At 37.5% G+C, this 9,286-nt stretch overlaps 1 pseudogene; it reads right to left on the bottom strand.

The window, feature by feature from the left end:
- Positions 1-304: 304 nt before the first annotated feature.
- On the bottom strand, positions 305-916 carry LOC128578433 (NEDD8-conjugating enzyme UBE2F-like; annotated as a pseudogene).
- Between the last annotated feature and the right edge of the window lie 8,370 nt (positions 917-9,286).

Consider the following 9,286-nt stretch of genomic DNA (forward strand, 5'->3'; position numbering starts at 1 on the left):
ATTACAACTTCTCAAGAATTTCACCAACAACCAATACAGTACAATTTCAAAAAAGTAAACATGTTAAAGTAAGCATACAACTCTTTAGAAGCCCAGACATGTGTTCTTGCTGGGTTTACATTGAACTTTCCATCTACAATGGGCAGTCATGAAGATGATCTCCTTCCCACGACATGGTCACAGGGCCCGGAAAATCCAGAGGGACTGAGGGAGCGTGAGGACACAGAGCAGAGGGGCCACCTCTTGTTGCTTCACGTTGGAGACAAGTTGCATCCAGTCTGTGGGACTGCACTCGTCCTCTTCATCATCTGGCATAACGCTTGATGAAGTCGTCCACTTTGTTCTGGAAGTCCTCCTTTTCCCGCAGGTGATGCTCTGCAGCCTCAATATTCAGTGTGTCATCAAAATTCTAAAGATCAGTAAACAAAGAGTTTAATCCCCAGATAACATCCTTCAGTGTTTGTGTGGGAGCCCAGCCAGAACAGTAGAGTGTTCTCTCAGTAAACTTAGGCAAATTTGACCTGTTTCTGTGATGTTGGGGTGCTAGATCCTGGTCAAGCATTTCACCTCGGGAGGCACCATGTTGTAGACATCGAGGACTTCAGTTTCAAACTGAAACTTTCCACCCTGGTTGTAACCCTTATCTGGGGTTACAGTTAGTTGAAAGCAATGAAGCTTGTTTGGATCTGGAAAATGCACTTTACATGTACAAGGTAAATTTGCTTCAAGTTCTACAACCTCTTTAACTAGCAACTTGTCTCACAGAAATCTTCTGAGTGGAGTCAACACTGTGGATGATGTCCAGGACCCTTTGAGGCCATCATCACGCTTCAGTTTGCTTGCCAGCGTTAGCATTACTGCCGTCTTTACCCTGGGCACCAGAAGACAGGCAGGCGGGCCCAGTGCCCAACATCATGCCTGACCTGGGTTGCATCTATATTACATTTGTTATAGCACTCCAAATCAAAATGAGTAAAAATCCCTGCTATGGCCTTAATGCCTAGAATACTGTAGGCGTTCATTATTTATTTAAAAAAATAAAGAACAATTTCATAATCAAGTACATATATTATGCTATTGGTGAAGCCACTTGGTAGTCACTTGGTATCTAGCATTATGGTGGTCTGCAATAGGCTATTGGTGTAATGCCTTAAATTTCATTTAAACAAACTTTTTTGAAAACCTCTGTATGTCAGACACTATTTGCAGGGTTAAAGACACAGAGGTCACTAAGTCATTGGTCTTTCTTCAAGGAACTAACAATCCAATGGAGTAGATAAATAGGTATAATAATATAAGGCATAATGAAATTTTTCTTAAATAGAACTAAAAGCAAGTACTGAGAGAAGGTGAATTCTAATTGGGAGAAATAATAATTGAATAACAGTCTTTGCATGTCAGTGAAATTTGAGATGCGTAGAAACAAGTGGTTATCTGTCCTTGGTAGATTCTAATCTTTTAGGCCCACTGGGGCTAAGAAAGAGCCTATGCTTTCTATCTTCCCATATATTGGTATGAATGAATTTGCAAATAAATACAACTAGGACTCACTTTTAAATCTAATTTGGAAAAAGAGAAGGACTATGAATCTACCAGTTGTGGCTGTGGAAAGTAGTAGCAAGCAAGAGGAAGCCATTCTCTGATAGAAATCTAAATAGGAAAGTGTAGCATTGAATATGGAATCTGTGGCTAGTTGTGAGAGTGAAGGCCAAAAGAAATAAAAATATTACAGCAATTAAAAGAAAAAAGAAATCTAAAGAGAATAGTTTTTTGTTTTTTCAGTTTTTGGCCAGGGCCAGGTTTGAACCCACCACCTCTAGTATATGGGGCCAGCACCCTACTCCTTGAGCCACAGCCACCACCCAAGAGAATAGATATTTTTAAGATCAATTTAGCTTGAACCACTCTCCCTTCCATTCCAAAGCCAAATTTGAGCCTCGTGGGAGGAGTGCACCAACTCCAGGAGATATCATCTACAAAATGAGGGGCTAGATAAGTTGACCTCTGTAGTGTGTTCAAACTCCAATATGTAATGTTCTTGTAACATAAATTTTGCCTTTCTGGGGGCCTACCAAGAGAGTAAGTAATAATGTTGACAAGCCCTGTGATTGTAAAGAAGAAACAAAGCAATAGCGCAGTCACCTAGCAACCTTAGGCTACTCTCTAGAGAAGGCCATGGGAAACAAAGCGGTAATCAGGTCTTACAAAACAGTTGCAAAATCCTAGTTCCTGTCCTTGGAGCAGTTTAAGCCCTAGAGATCAATAGTACAGATAGGAAATTAATTTTAAATACTCTTTGCACATCAACTCCTGAAAGTTCACTATCAACTTCTAAAAAAGTATCCTCTACAAAAGGAAGCTAAATTTTGGGCAGCCCTCACATAACTTGATGACACAGAGACTGTAGGATCTTCAGGGGACCCATGGAAAGCACAGAAGCTATAGAAGGTTTTTACAGTGTGCCACTGGGGTCTATGGGGTGTTATTCAACTCCCCATTTGCATACAATAAGCACTTCAACTATATTCTCTTTGTGAGGCACTCATTCATTGGAAAATCTTTTGAGTTAACTTGCTGAAAGTTGAAGATGTGGTCTACAGGGAAGAAAGTGGAAAAGAAAATGGAGAATAAGGAAAAGTCACAATCAGGGAGATGGCTCATATAAGATGCCTTCCTCAATTCTCCTTAGGGATATAGATTCTTCTAAGGCGCTGGCAGCCTGCAGCGGAGTAGCACAGGAGGATATTCCTTAGTTCCATTAATCTTATATTGAGCCACATACATGATATCCCCATCAGGATGAGTTTCACCACTGGATGTTAAATATTTTATGTGTGTGTGCATACACATGTGTGCATGAGCTCTTAGGCTTCTGAGAATATGTGTGAAAGTGTTTTGTGTCTGAAATAATATAGGAAAAGATTTGAATGGTAACAGGTCTCCCTGAGATTAATTTGACTTTAAATCTTCCAAATCCTAAAGCCAAAATTGAACCCCAAATGGCTCATATGCATTCTGAGCTCATTATTATTATTTATTTCTGTAATGGAACTGCTTAGTCTACAGTCTCAAACAGAGTGATATGCATAACCTTTCACTTGGTTGTTATTAGCTAAGAAAATAACTGGATGCTGCCATGGTAGGTGGGTCATATAGTCATCTGGAATCATATCCCCAATGTTCATATTTGTTTAAAAAATAAAAAAGCTGACTAGTCACTTGGAATAAAGACAGAGGAGGCCAACTTTCTATTCATCTTCTCCTCAAATCTAATTGTGTTTCTGCATTGTAAAATACTGCCTAGTCTAGCTCCCTGCAACAGGAAAAAAGACTATATGGCTAAGCATGCTTGCTAAGGTTAAATGGCTTAGAAGTAAGGTTTATTTCCATGCCATTTTATACCTGTTGCCCTGGCTTGATTAGTAGTGACCCTTTCCATTCTTCAAATTGTCCCAGTTTGAACAATGAATAATATGGTTACATAAAAGAGATCCCTTAGATGAAGAGTCTGTTTTGCTTTTTCTAACTTAATATTTCAACTTCTATTTGTGTATCCACCACTAGACATTTTCAAGACCAATAACATTAAATGAAAGTGAGTGATGATTTTTAAGTCTACAAAACTGTATTAAGAGTCCACAGGGCATCATTATAGCTTGGAACCTCTCCTTTTTGAGATTATTATTTTTCAGCATCTCATTAGGAAGGAATGATTTGCATATGACCTTGGGAGCCAGGATGTGCTCCAAAATAATATCCGGCACCCTAACAGTTCACTAACAATCTTCAGCTATTACTCTTGGGAATTGAAGTCGATTTCCATTTCCCAACTCTGCCTTTAGAGCCAGGTGTTTGTAAGGTTATTTTGGAGGTAAAAGTGTCTCCACAGTTCAATGGAGCTGGTGAACTGGAATATAGAAAGCTACCCTACTGACAAGCCTATGCACTTGAGGCTGAAATAAGAAACCTGCTGTTAGTGAATGGATTATAGGCTGGCTTTCAGATCTACTTATAGGGCCATGTGTGCATGTGGGAGGCACTGTCCACACATTTTCTTCTTAACCACCTTGCACTCCTCAGGGTATAGTTGATATACATTGGCTTTAATTACCTAAATGGCTTCAGGGTATTCTTCAGGCTTCTTATTTTTTTAATTATTATTGTTTTATTGTTTGGGATTCATTGAGGGTACAAAGAATTATTTTAGGCTTATTTACGTTTGTTAGATAAAGTCCCTCTTATAATTGTGTCTACTGTGAAATGACTAGCAGTTAACTCCTGGGTACTTAAAAAATCTTCTCAAGCATCTCCTGGAGACGCTAATCTGTTCTGAAAGTAGGAAACAATAAGATCAAAGAGGACTCTGGAGTCGGTCTGGAAGGGAGGAAGGAAAACAATTAGAGCAAGAGTTCTCTAATATCAGTGTGATAAGAATACAGATTCCAAGGCCCAGTTTTTGTGATATTCTGATTCCTTAAGTTCGAGATAGAATATAAGAGTCTGAATTTTAACAAGAATTGTGATTGATTCTGATGCAGTGATTTCATGGTCACTCTTTGAGAAGAACTAAATACAGAAAGGGTTTTAATTAAGAAAATTTAGAAAAGGTAAACTAAATGATATGGAAATGCAGATATCTTTGGCCCTGCTAGAGAATAATAAATAATGGTGATAATGATGACGATTATGGTGATTATAATAACAATAGTGAAGAATAAGGAGAAGAAGGAGGAGGTAGAGGAGGAGGAGAAGGAGAAGCAATAAACAATGTCAGTCCAAACTTGTAGACAAAGTAACCAAATGAAGTTGGCAAAATATGCCTACATTACATTAAATATTTATGTAGTTCTACTTTGGCAGAGATTACCACCTGTAGTATGATAGTGAATGTAGAGTAATGGACAGACTCATGAATATATAGTAGCATAAAATTTTTACATGTGCAAGCCTGAAGAGATAGTTGAGGGCAGGGAGAAGATATGATTCATACTCTATAGACACAAAACTATCTGTCATCTATAGACAGGACTACAGGCAAAGAAGTAATTGCACTGTTGGTACATGTCTTCATTATGTTTGTTCCTAAATTCCTGGATTCCTTCACATTTTCTGACTCCTCCCTGAAATATTTCACAACAGTACAAATAAGGAGGATGAATTTCATCAAATTTGTGAATTTTCCTTGCATACAAGGCTACACTGGTCCACTGGATACCCAAAAAGGAAATAAGTGGCAGTACACTCCATAGGAAGGAAAGATGCTCTGACTGAGGATAGACCAAGAAAAAATAACCCTCCTTGAAAGGTTCCTGAATCTATAAAACACTATGAAGGAAGTAGAGCTAATAAACCTAGGAAAGCAGACTCAGTAAAGCAAATCCAATGAGCATATTTGATAAAATCACAAAGACCTGGATTTGAATGTGGGGATTGTCCTGTGGAAACAGACTTTGTAAAGGGCAGGCAATTCCTCTGAATCTCAGTTTGCAAATTTGTAAATTATGAATGGCAATAATCATATTTTTCTCTCTTATAGGATTATTGAGGATTGATTAAATGAGATAAATTTAAAGAATGTAACACATTGCCTGGCCAATAATAAGTACACAACACAAAAAATCATCTCTATGCCTATATGCTGCAATCCATAGTAATGTGAACAATATCATGTTTATAGTGACAGAGAAGCTGCCTTACCTCTGCCCTGTTCATATTGCCTTGGTTATAGGAAGGTAGTGGGGTATTTGTGTACTGATGCTAAGTATATATAAATACTTCAGGTAGTTGTTTTTTTTTTTATTATTGCCAGCTCCGGGAGCCTATGATTGCTAGTACCTTCCCTTCTTCCTGGGTGCTGTCTCTTGAGTCTTCTAGCCACAGTAGTAATACCAGGCCTTCTGGAATGTAGCATCATTTTCTCACATTCCAGGCATCCAGATGGCTTTGGCAAAAATACAAAAGCTAACTAACATCATGAAAAATCTAGCTAATGCCAGGCAGTAATTAGAATAACCAGAAAGTGAAAAGGTTATAACAAGGATGACTCTCTCCAATATATATAAAATTATATATATTAAAAACATGTTTTAAAAAGTTTTTACTGGTGTTGTTTGGCTCCATAACATACTCTCATCACACCAAAGATTTTTAGTAGATACTGTCAGAGTAATTACTTGGGTATTTCTGGTTTTTACTAATAACTACTGGGAATTTGATACACTTTCAGAACCAGTAGTGATGCCACCTTACATTTATATAAGAATCATGGTTTGCAAGGCACTTTCACATAGATGGTACTCATGATAACTTTGTGATAAAGACTATGTGGATATTATTATCCTTCCCCTTATTTTATAGATGAAAAAATAGGGCTTATGGAAATAAATGATTATTATACATCCAACACCTTCTATAATGACATTTTATATACATTATTGCACAGAAATTCATATCACTGGGAGACAGGTATAATTCCCCCTATCCCATTACAGATATGGAAATGAAACTGAGAGGAGAATCACCATGGCCAAAGTCATATAAGTAGAAGATCAGGGTTTTTAACAATGCACCCACTCAATTCAAAGCATATGCTCATCTTACCACTGCAAAATATACCCCTAGCAGATATACTCAAGGACACGTGGTTAGGGACAGAACCAGTGTTCTTTTCCCCAAGATCAGTGTTTCTCAAACATCAAAGTATAGATATATATGAATCACCTAGGTATCTTGTAAAAGTAAAGATTTTGATTTACTATGTGTGCAGTGGAGCCTGAAATTTTTGCATGTCTAACTGCTCCTTGCTTTATGCCTATGTGGTTGGTGGCTACTCTGTGGGCCACAATTTGAATAGCAAGTTCCTAAATCACAGCAACAGTTCTCAGACAAAAGAGAAGGTAACACATTTTTGATTTTGAACAAGAAGGCAAATAAAATACTATGGTCGTGTCTAAAATAGGGCCATTTTCTATGTTTATATGCATAGTCAGCCAGGAATGTGGCTGGATTGAAATTCCTGATCTTTGCAATGTGTGCATTATCAGCATTTTCCAAATTCGCCTAATCAAAAGAATCAGCTTGTTGAAAATGTAGATTAGTGTACTCACTTCAGATAAAATGAATACGCATCTTTGGTGATGGGTTCTAGAAATCTACATTTTAACACTCTTTCCATGTAATTTAGGTGCTCATTTAAGCCCCATTAGTTAAAAAGGGAAGAAGCAAACATTTAAGTAAGGGGTCAGATAGTAAATATTTCATAAAAGTTTACAAAACCAGGCCAGATTTGGTATGAGGGCCTCATTTTGACAACTCCTGGACAGGTCATACCTCTCACTTGTCTTTCTGGGATCACTTTCCTCACAATGGATTTCCTTCTGCCATCAATATTCCAGGTCTGAGGTATTACATATTGTTGCGACAGAAGCTATCATGAAAGAGATTCTGTGCCCTTTTAAAGGCTTAAAGGACTGACTGTTTGTGTGTTTGTTTGTTTTTCTGTGAAAGCTCCGACCTTAATGTTGTAGTAACTACAAGAGATACCGCTGCTACTTCATAAAACCAAGGCAGCATGCCCATCTCAGTCCACCCTCAGTGGGTTAAGGAGTGCATTGACAGTGAAGTTCAGTTTTCCTAATGTCAAAGTAAAGTCATTAAAAACAGAAGCAGTGGGTATGTAAAGAGCAACTTCCAACTGAGCTCAGCTAAGTTCCCCTCCTGCTAGGGCAGTATATCTGTGCTGTGGACAGGGAAGGGGATCATCTCTAACTTTGATATGCCTTTTGCAGATATTACTAAGTCACAAATGTAATGACCTAGAGTGTAGGGGTCAAGAGGATTTATATAGGACAGATTCCAATAACCAAGTGTCTGAGATGTCTTACTCTTGCCTTATCTCACTGTACCCACAGGGAGTCTCAGACTGCTGTGTGTGAGAAAAACAAAACAGGTTCATTTCACTGCACAGTTCACAGAGTGGCAGAAGTAGCAGGAAACTTTCACATATGGCAGCAGGTGGGAGGAGGAAAAAATGCATTGAGCAATTTGAATTGTATTGCAAATGGAAGTAAAACAAGAAAATTCATGTTCCTGCCTCCCTGACAGAAACTAGTTAAGAAACAGTACAATTAAGATGAAGGTATTATCTCCCTGAGTGAATGAGTTTGTTTCTTTCCTCATCATTCCCTCAAACTTAATCATGGTCAAAACTGAGATCCTAAACCCTGACCATACCTATGTGCCCAATCTTGACCAGCTATTTTAAAAATCACAATAGGGACTAGATGAAATAGAAAGCATCAGTTTTCTCTATCCCTACAGCAAGAGAAACAATTCAAAGTAAAATTCAGGAACAGCAAGTGGGTAGCATTACCTTTGTATATGAAGAACAGCAAAAAACTGTTTTTTGGGTTTTTTTTTGTTTTTTTCTTTTTAATTATTGTTAAATCATAGCTGTGTACATTAGTGCAATCAAGGTTGGGGGGTGTTGCAGTTGTTTTCAGTATCTGAAATTTCCTTCTTTAGTGTTTTGTAGTTTTCTTTGTAAAGATCTTTCACTTTCTTAGTTAAATATATTCCTAGGTATTTTATTTTCTTTGTAGTTACTGCAAAAATTATTCAGTTTTTTTATCTGAATCTCAGCTTAACTGTTGTTGGTATATAAGAATACTATTGATTTGTATACATGGCTTTTGTAAACAGAGACTTTGCTGAATTTATTTATCGACTCCAGGAGACTTTTACTGGAGTCTTTGTAGATTTCTAGATATAGGATTCATGTTATCCATGTAAAGCAACAGTTTGACCTCCTCTTTCCTGAATCAGATGTCCTTTTTCTTTCTTTTTCTTGTCTGATTGTTCTGGCTAGGACTTTCCAGCACTATGTTGAATAGAAGTGGTGGTAGTGGGCATCCTTGTCTTCTTCCAGTTCTGAGTGGAAATGCTTTTCACATTTCCCCACTCAGTATGATGTTGGCTCTGGGTTTGTCATATATAGCCTTTGCAATTTTGAGATATGTCCCATCTATGCCTATATTGTTAAGACTTTTTATCCTAAAAAGATGCTGAATTTTGTCAAATGCTTTTTTTGTATTAATTGAAATGATCATATGATCTTTGATTTTGCTTCTGCTGAATCACATTTATGAATTTATGTGTGCTCAACCATCTTTGCACCCCTGGGATGAAGCCCACTTAGTGGTGTTGGATTTTTTTTTATGTGTTGATTATTTTGGTTTTCTAAAATTTTATTGACGATTTCTGCATTTGATTTGCTCTTTCTTTTCTA

The sequence above is a fragment of the Nycticebus coucang genome, chromosome X (assembly GCF_027406575.1).
Source record: "Nycticebus coucang isolate mNycCou1 chromosome X, mNycCou1.pri, whole genome shotgun sequence".
NCBI classification, from domain to species: domain Eukaryota; kingdom Metazoa; phylum Chordata; class Mammalia; order Primates; family Lorisidae; genus Nycticebus; species Nycticebus coucang.